At 43.8% G+C, this 9,773-nt stretch overlaps 1 protein-coding gene across 1 annotated transcript in view; it reads left to right on the top strand.

The window, feature by feature from the left end:
• The first annotated feature begins 335 nt into the window (after window positions 1-335).
• LOC124550663 (histone-lysine N-methyltransferase SETD1B-like) overlaps window positions 336-9,773 on the top strand; it is a 141,101-nt gene continuing 131,663 nt past the window's right edge. The window contains exon 1 of the mRNA XM_047125387.1: window positions 336-744. The gene's annotated coding sequence lies outside the window, so the exon portion shown is untranslated. The remainder of the gene's footprint in view (window positions 745-9,773) is intronic.

Here is a 9,773-nt window from a genome sequence, read left to right as displayed (position 1 = left end):
ATGACGTCGCACATGACGTCAGATAGACGTAATTGCGGTGCGCCTGCGTCTCTCTGTCTCCGTCGCTCCACGTGCCGCGTGCCGCCCGAGCGTTTGTGTGTGTGTGTGTGTGTGTTTGTGTGTGTGTGTGTGTGTGTGTGTGTGTGTGTGTGCCCGCGGCGCATGCGCAGAGACGCAATCGTCGCCGACTCTTGCTGCGAGTTTTACGGCGGCCGCATCGGGCCCCTTTTGTGTGTGTGTGTGTGTGTGTGTGTGTGTGTGGACCCACGGCGCATGCGCAGAAAGCCGGCGCGGCCCGAAGGCACTTGTTGCTTCTCGCTCGGTGCTGAGATAGCGGCCGACTGGACGTAACGCCGTTTTGTGTAACACGCGTGGCGTCGGTGAGTGAGCGAGTGTGTGTGTGTGAGTGCGTGTTTACACGCGTGTGATTTGAATTGCTGCCGGCCGTCAGCGAGAAAGCGGGCTGCGGGCATCCGGCAATTGGGTCGTTCGCGGTCGCCAACCAGTGCGAGCTTCTATGTGCGTCTGTGGTGTGCGTGGAATTATGCGAGTGTGCATCGCAAGGTTGCTGCGATAGGTGTCTGCAGGCTGTAACAAGTGATTCTCTTTTCTGGGAAGACACCGTCCGATGACGTCACCTCTGCTTCTCTCTGGCTTGTGTTTACCGGGAAGAGCCCGCCACATTCCTAAGATCGTCGTTACGACATATCTGGCCTGAATCTACCATCTACCTTCCTGTCAAAGGTGATTTAATATAATTATCCTTACCTAATTAAAATATCGGCTGTTCCAAGCTAATGTTTCGCAGTGGTTCTGCCTTTAACGTAAATACCGAATTTGCATTTTTCTTTGCTATAAACAACAATTACTCCTCACGTAATAATATTGTTCCCATACATATTTGTTCCATTAAGTTCTCAATGCGTCTCGTCTTTGCAGGCGTGTACTGTTTTGCAAGCCACACCACTAACTCAGCTTCGAAGCAAAATTTTCATATATTAAGAACGAATCAAACAACACTGCATCGTAGAAGTTTTGCTATGACAAACCTTTTCAGTAGATCGTGACAAAAAATAAAGGATGGACATACAGAAGTTTCAGTAGATCGTTTTGATCACTAGATAAGACGGCTTTATCAAACGTTCAAATGTGTGTGAATTCGTAAGGGACCAAACTGCTGAGGTCATCGGTCCCTAGACTTACACACTACTTAAATTAACTTACGCTAAGAACGATACACACACCCATGCCCGACGGAGGATTCGAACCTCCGGCGGGAGCGGCCGCGCAATCCGTGACATGGCGCCTCAAACCGCGCACCCATTCCGCGCGGTGCGGCTTTATCAATTGAAGACATGAAGGCTGCAAACAGATCTTTGATCCTGTTTGGAACTTTATTCTCGCTCTCGTATGACTGACTACTGTATATAATTCTCGAGAACGATTTCGGCATACTGCCATTACGAGATGTGTCACAAAAATACAAAAACGCCAAAGTGACAAAACAGTGACTCAGATTGGCTGAAGGCCAGATATACAGAAGATCTAAGAATTCATAAAAAAGATAACGAGGCAGCCAGCCATCACATACCGTTGTGATACAAGAATCAACGTCAAATTTGCTGCTCACACAGATGCATAACAAGTATTTGTGATGCCCTGAAAGTGGCCTATACTTATGTTTGAGCCTCAGGATACGTAATTAATCAGCTTCATAGACACAGTAACTTAGAACTGAATATCTCTAGTCGTTAATTAAAATGGTTTCACATGGCTGAAGTACATGTCCAAACATAAAATAAGTTGCAATATGTAGAAATTAAATCCATACCTACAAAAGTACTACACAGTCTACTAACAGAAAACCTATTAGCATGACAAAACATGATATTGTGTGAAGGGTGGACAGCTGAAAATAGTTTCCCATGGCTACAGTGTGCGTCTAACAATAAAAAAATAAAATAAAACGTAATATATACCGGTATATAAGTAAACACCATACTTGAGTGTAAAACGTGTAGTAGGTGCCATATTATTTACACCGAGCTTTTGACCGTGATTTCTGCTGCCAACACTTTCTGAGACGAAACATCAGTGAGACTTCAAAATATGTAAAACGCTGTTAGTGCCTGTCAAGACAGAAAATATTTTATACATGTAAACAATGACTTTGAAAAAGTAAATAAAAGGGTAACTGTACAGCAAGCTAGGTTTTTTAACACAAGCAGAAGCGTGTCATTATCATCGTTACAAAGGGCGATCTACATCGTACGAGCAAAAACATTTTATTCATTTTCATTTGATGAAAATATTAAATTTCTGTACCTGTTCTGTTGAGGCCTTGACTATTCAACAAACTACTTGTATAAATTCAATTTCCTACTCTGCCTCAATTCTCTCTTCACACCATACTAGTTGCGGCCTGCCCTTTTATTCACTTTGCTTCCCATCTGCACTGTTCACACTGTTTCCCGTATATGTACGTGTGTGTTTTGACAGCACACTGCCGCCTTCTTCTGCTACATACTATTACGTCAGCGTAACGTAATCCTTACCAATGAGTTTGTAAGTGCACAGTTGAATGACCACCATTCATGCAGTCTTTATGTGTTAGCGATTCTTGCTCTCTCTCTCATCACATGGCGGAAATAATTGCGTTATCTATTATTACTCAACACAGGCAAGACACATAGTGCTTCATTGATTGGGGAAGTCAGAATTACATTTGCAAAACAGTACCTCTATTCAAAAAGAGACCTGCTATCATAAGCCAGTAGCCGACTTTTCTGAAACCAACATTTTTCTGCATAACAACGCTTTTATTTCCTCGTGCCCTCTCCCCCCCCCCCCCCCCCCCCCCACCAAATCACACCCCAATCTCTATCCTCTCTATTCTTCATTCGCCCTGACGGATTATCCAATAACAGATGGCTGTGAAATATACTGTTGATGAAGCATCTACAGCAAAACAGGTGCAATTTCCGTTTCTAAATTCAGGTTGTTATTACCATTAAATTGTTCCGGATATCTTAGTATCCATCTGGGACTTGCGAGACTTACATAAATACTACACACAACACGTAAGAACCTGATTGTATTTTTCTCACGTTGTTATTATTATCTTCAGTCAGAAGACTTGTTTGTTACGGTTTTCCACAGTATTCTATCCTGTACGACTCTCTTCATTTTGCATAACTGCTGCACCATACATACATTTGAACCCGCTTGCTGTGGTCTCCCTCTCTAAAATATCCCCCCTCCCCCCTCCACACACACACACACACACACACAAACACACACACTTTCCTCTATTAGCAAACTGACTATCCTGATGCCTCAGAATGCATCATAACGACCGATCCCTTCATTTAGTTGTGCTCCGCCATAACTTCTTCTCGTCCCATTTCGTTTCAGTAACTTGTCAATACTCATTCTATCTAGCCATCTAATCTTCAGCATTGTCCTGCAGCACCGCATTTCAAGAGCTTCTGCTCTCTTCTTATCTGAACTGTTTATCGTCCACGTCCAAGGCTGCACTTCAAACAAAAATATTCACTTTCTAACCTTACATTTCTACCTGATATTGACAATATCCTCTTTTTCATAACTATTTTCTTCTATGGTCAGTCTGCGTTTTATATCCTCTCTGCTTCGACCATTATCGGTGATTTTGCTGCCCAAATAACAAAACTCATCTGCTATCTTCAGTGTCTCATTTTGTCAAGAACTCCCTCAGTGTCCTAGGTATATCTTATACACATACAACCACCTTGATGTACTTTTCTCGCTTTACTCGAGAATTATTCATTCTTTCTGTTAGAGTGACTATGCAATTCGTATGGCAATGCGTAATAAGTACAATTCGTACGCCCGCTATTTCTGTAAGTCACACGTTATAATCGTATATCATTCTCCAGTATTGTTTGTTAAGACGTTTACAGCGACTTGTAAGTTAAAAAAAATGAATACACCGCATTAAACGTGAACGTGAGCTGTCTATAAAGACCATGATGATCAGTAACGTTAAAAAGGTCTATTATATATGCCGGTTTCAGCTCTACTAGCTTTTTACACCATTACACACAATATGAATTTGCCGAAGGCGGATGTGAGAGCATTCGGAATCTAACAAGGATAACAAAGTTAATTTGAAAACCTATACAGTGATCGGTTTCTGAAAAATTGCCCTCAGTAGTTTTTTTCTCTGTGTCACAAAACAGTGAAAAGGATCGAAAGCATCAGTTGATTGTTAGAATTAAGTTACACCCATGGGACCATTCAGCTTCTACGTCCCTGTCTACCGCAGCTTTTACTTTCATGTGAGATTCGCTCTACCTCACTGAAATTCCTACAAATTCATGTGCTAAGTTTCTCGTTTGTATGAACTGGGACACATGTATTTCCTAGGTTAGGCACGGTACACAGTTCTCACACTCCAAATAAAAACCACTCCTCACGTGTACTAAATAGAGTAATTGAAAGACGTGTTTCATAATACGCGCATTTTTTCCTTTAATTTCACCATCATAGGAAACTGGTCGGACCACGGTAAGTAATCGAATAAACAAATGTTACCTTAAAGACAGAACCACAGCGTAACATTAGTCTTCTGACAGTTACGCAAAAAGCAACAGCGACTGCCTTACATATGCGCTCAAAACATTTCGACTGTGTACACATTATTTGTAACTTGTTCCCTTCATTTCACTCTGTCTGCGTAACACAGTACAGCGACTTGTGCTCTGGTGGACGTTTCTACCACAGATTTGTACTGTTTGTTGGCTTTGATGAAGAAGTGAGTTCGCTGGGAGTGAAGTTTGATACTTGGGATACCTTATCTCCAAGCGTGTTTACTACGAGCCACGGTCTAATTGTAGAACAGACATATGCCATGCCCCGACCCCCATTACATCACATATTTTCTTTGTTTGTTACCAGCTGGGAGCGTACTTTTCGAACCCAGAGATATAAATTTCCGCTTTCGAAATGCGAAAGATGCAGGATGTTTATATTTACAACCCAACTTCTAGGCGCGGGTACAGCTCGAAAATGTTTCCTGATCTTTTCTCCTTGCACATTTGTTAACAGCAGTGATCGGCAAGGGATTTTTCCGTAATCATATCAGTGTGGGAAAGCACTCTATCGCCATCGAGTGAACATTAGATTTCTTCTATTTTATCGTACAAGAGAATGACATTTATTGGTTGCAAAGTTAGTATGAACTATCAGCGATGGATCATTCAGGATGTTAACTTCGTTCTTTCCAGGATTTTTGAAAATATCGCGACAATATTTTCTGCTGGATTAAGTTACAAGGAAGGCCAGTAATTTAGTACATAGCAATGTTGATTCTAATGTTTTTATGTACCGACGTATTTATGCTAGAATGAGTTCTCAGTTTCACACCTGCTGTTGCCGCCTAAGTTACCCTCTCACGACACACAACTCACATTCATAGCTTCATTTCGAGATGTAGCTGAGAAGTACTGGCAAAACTGAAGCTGTCTTTGTGTCTAGATAGTTCAGTTGATAAAGTCATTGCACGTGAAAGACAGGGTTGCTGGTTCGTGTACTAAGTCAGACACACAGATTTAATTTACCAGCAAGTTTCATAACAAGGCATATTCCTCTTCATAACAAAAGCTTTATTCAAGCATATACACTGAAGAGCCAAAGAAACTGGTAAACCTGCCGAATATCGTGTAGGCCCCTGCGAGCACGCAGAAGTGCCGCAACACGACGTGGTATGGACTCGACTAATGTCTGAACTAGTGCTGGAGGGAATTGCCATCATTAATCCCGCAGGGATGTCCGTAAATCCGTAAGAGTAGATTTCTTCTGAACAGTACGTTACAAGATATCCCTGATATGCTCAATAATTTCGCATGTCTGGGGAGATTGGTGGCCAGCGGAAGTGTTTAAACCCAGAAGGGTGTTCCTGGAGCCACTCTTTTGCAATTTTGGACATGTGTGGTGTCGCATTGTCCTGCTGGAATTGCCCAAGTCCGTCGGAATGCACAATAGACATGAATGAATACAGGAGGCCAGATTAAATGCTTACGTACTTGTCATCTGCCAGAGTCATATCTAGACGGTTCAGGGGTCCCATATCACTCCAATTGTACACGCCCCACACCATTACAGAGCCTCCACCAGCTTGAACAGTTCCCTGATGACGTGCAGGGTCCATATTTGGGTCAACATTTGTAAAACTCTAATTCCTCTCTCTCAAACCCCACCCTATGGGGAGAGAGGGAGAGTTTTAGTTTCAGCGAATCAAAATTTACGAAGTAAATAAGTATTTTTTATTCACCCGTAACCATTTTCCACGCAAAAATGAGAACGTGGATTTTCTTGAATTACAGCGCCCACTAGCAAGAATCAAAACAAATGTTTGAGACAAAATGTACGTTGTTTTTTATGTAGAATCTGATTCTGCAATAAAAAATGTTTGTTCCCATTTGAAATTTTAAATTTGCCTCCCTCCCCACCCCCAGGGGGCTGGGGTGGCGGGCTGATTTTTAGCACTAGCAGATGTCCACCTCGAAAATCATCAACTTTGGATTCTACACATTTTTTCGTAAAGCTTATTTTTCGAGTTATTCTGGTTTGTCAACTTAAAATTTACACCCTGTATAGGCGTTGCCGACCCCAGCGCCATATTCTACCTGTTTGCATGTCTATGTATTTGAATACCAGTTACTTTGGCGTTTCAGTGTATAATAATATAAAAAAGGCACACTTGTGCATTTGTGCTTCAGTATTTCACGTTCCATTATCCACATCTGAATTTTTTTTTTTTTTTCAATCCAGTCTAGTTCCGTCGGAGGCAATAATTCAAATATCCTTATGAAAACATCCGAAATCTTGCTGTAATACGTAGACGAGAAAGAAGTAAGTGCCGAATATAAAATTGATATTAAACAGAATCTGAGAAAGCCTAAAGTAACAAACATTTTATAGAAATCTGATATGTAGAACTAAGTTCGTAACCATTGTCTGGTAGCAATTCTGTAACATCTGAACTGTCACACATTACTTTCACCACTCTTTTCGACAATTTTATGAGAAAATTCCACGCTGTTTAAGACGTTATGGTAATTTGGTCTTCATGCATATAAAAGAATGGCTTTGTCCAATTGATTTGAGTAATCTTGAGCGCGCCTGTGAGTTTTTACAGTATGTTATTGCTACTGTAACTTTTTAAGTTTGTTCTAACCCATAGTTATTTAGCAAAGCGCAAGGTCAAAATGCGTGGGTAAAAATGAGAAAACAAGTGTGTCAGATTACAGTATTTCGAAAGAGCCCATACAAACCACTGTAGTTGAAGCAACCTTTGAACACCCTTCTAGCCTTACCACGTGGTCAGCGCATCTTTCTTTAAGCGATTGCTGGTGCTCTCTCTCTCTCACGGTATCACCGCAAGTCTGAGTGACGCTAAGAGAGCGAACGCTTTTAACTGACGACACTGCGGTATCAGCAAGACCACGCCCTGGAATAACCCGATAACTGCCAGCTTCTATCAGCAACACATCTGCTTCCGTCAATACCTGTAGGAGGGGAAATACGTTCGACTTTCTGTGACCCTCAGACAGCGCCATTGTATAATAGTCCTACAGTCTTCAAACAGTGCACTTCCGTTGCTTGCGCCGCACTGCACGTCAGCGAGACACAAAAATGAGAAACATCAGGCAAATGCAACCTTCTGTCGAAATGCGTCGAGCGTATATGTTGGCAGTCATTCATAACTGAAAAAAATTAATTTATTCTGTTTAGCCAAGGGTAGCAGCCTCCTGTTTTTCGTGCTGTCCATAGAGATAACTCTTGACAGAGATGAGGTGCTCTGAAATGAATAGAAAACTCAAAAATAAATTTCGTCCACTGTCTTTATAGTATATTTTCTATGCTAGTGTACATTTCGAAGCCACAGCTGCCTCGTCGGAGATTTCTGTTGTTGTGTAAGGACCTTATGCGTGATGTCAACACGGTAGAAACACGTATTAGCGAAATGTACTGATTTCTTGCTTATACACTCCTGGAAATGGAAAAAAGAACACATTGACACCGGTGTGTCAGACCCACCATACTTGCTCCGGACACTGCGAGAGGGCTGTACAAGCAATGATCACACGCACGGCACAGCGGACACACCAGGAACCGCGGTGTTGGCCGTCGAATGGCGCTAGCTGCGCAGCATTTGTGCACCGCCGCCGTCAGTGTCAGCCAGTTTGCCGTGGCATACGGAGCTCCATCGCAGTCTTTAACACTAGTAGCATGCCGCGACAGCGTGGACGTGAACCGTATGTGCAGTTGACGGACTTTGAGCGAGGGCGTATAGTGGGCATGCGGGAGGCCGGGTGGACGTACCGCCGAATTGCTCAACACGTGGGGCGTGAGGTCTCCACAGTACATCGATGTTGTCGCCAGTGGTCGGCGGAAGGTGCACGTGCCCGTCGACCTGGGACCGGACCGCAGCGACGCACGGATGCACGCCAAGACCGTAGGATCCTACGCAGTGCCGTAGGGGACCGCACCGCCACTTCCCAGCAAATTAGGGACACTGTTGCTCCTGGGGTATCGGCGAGGACCATTCACAACCGTCTCCATGAAGCTGGGCTACGGTCCCGCACACCGTTAGGCCGTCTTCCGCTCACGCCCCAACATCGTGCAGCCCGCCTCCAGTGGTGTCGCGACAGGCGTGAATGGAGGGACGAATGGAGACGTGTCGTCTTCAGCGATGAGAGTCGCTTCTGCCTTGGTGCCAATGATGGTCGTATGCGTGTTTGGCGCCTTGCAGGTGAGCGCCACAATCAGGACTGCATACGACCGAGGCACACAGGGCCAACACCCGGCATCATGGTGTGGGGAGCGATCTCCTACACTGGCCGTACACCACTGGTGATCGTCGAGGGGACACTGAATAGTGCACGGTACATCCAAACCGTCATCGAACCCATCGTTCTACCATTCCTAGACCGGCAAGGGAACTTGCTGTTCCAACAGGACAATGCACGTCCGCATGTATCCCGTGCCACCCAACGTGCTCTAGAAGGTGTAAGTCAACTACCCTGGCCAGCAAGATCTCCGGATCTGTCCCCCATTGAGCATGTTTGGGACTGGATGAAGCGTCGTCTCACGCGGTCTGCACGTCCAGCACGAACGCTGGTCCAACTGAGGCGCCAGGTGGAAATGGCATGGCAAGCCGTTCCACAGGACTACATCCAGCATCTCTACGATCGTCTCCATGGGAGAATAGCAGCCTGCATTGCTGCGAAAGGTGGATATACACTGTACTAGTGCCGACATTGTGCATGCTCTGTTGCCTGTGTCTATGTGCCTGTGGTTCTGTCAGTGTGATCATGTGATGTATCTGACCCCAGGAATGTGTCAATAAAGTTTCCCCTTCTTGGGACAATGAATTCACGGTGTTCTTATTTCAATTTCCAGGAGTGTATGACACCACAATGAGGTAATTTGGACTTGCTGTTTACGGTGTTATAATCAAAATTTGGAAGTCGGTTCATACGCTTTTATGGTGACTCGGCATCGCAGTAAAGGTTCTTAAAAAACAGCTGAAGCCACATGATGGAGCTGTGTGGCTTCGAAATGTACACTGGAGAAGTGAAGCTGCTACTCAAAACAAAGTAGAAAGATTTTATTCTTAAGTTTTCCACAGTATTGTCATTTTAATGTTTATGCATATTCGTAGTTAATAAGTATAATCTATCAATTTACATGTTTCGAAGGAATTATGAGTAATGTAAAACTTTTCC

This window comes from Schistocerca americana, chromosome 9 (genome assembly GCF_021461395.2).
Source record: "Schistocerca americana isolate TAMUIC-IGC-003095 chromosome 9, iqSchAmer2.1, whole genome shotgun sequence".
NCBI lineage: Eukaryota > Metazoa > Arthropoda > Insecta > Orthoptera > Acrididae > Schistocerca > Schistocerca americana.
Note: the sequence above shows the minus strand (reverse complement) of the source record. Positions and strands in the feature narration are given on the sequence as shown.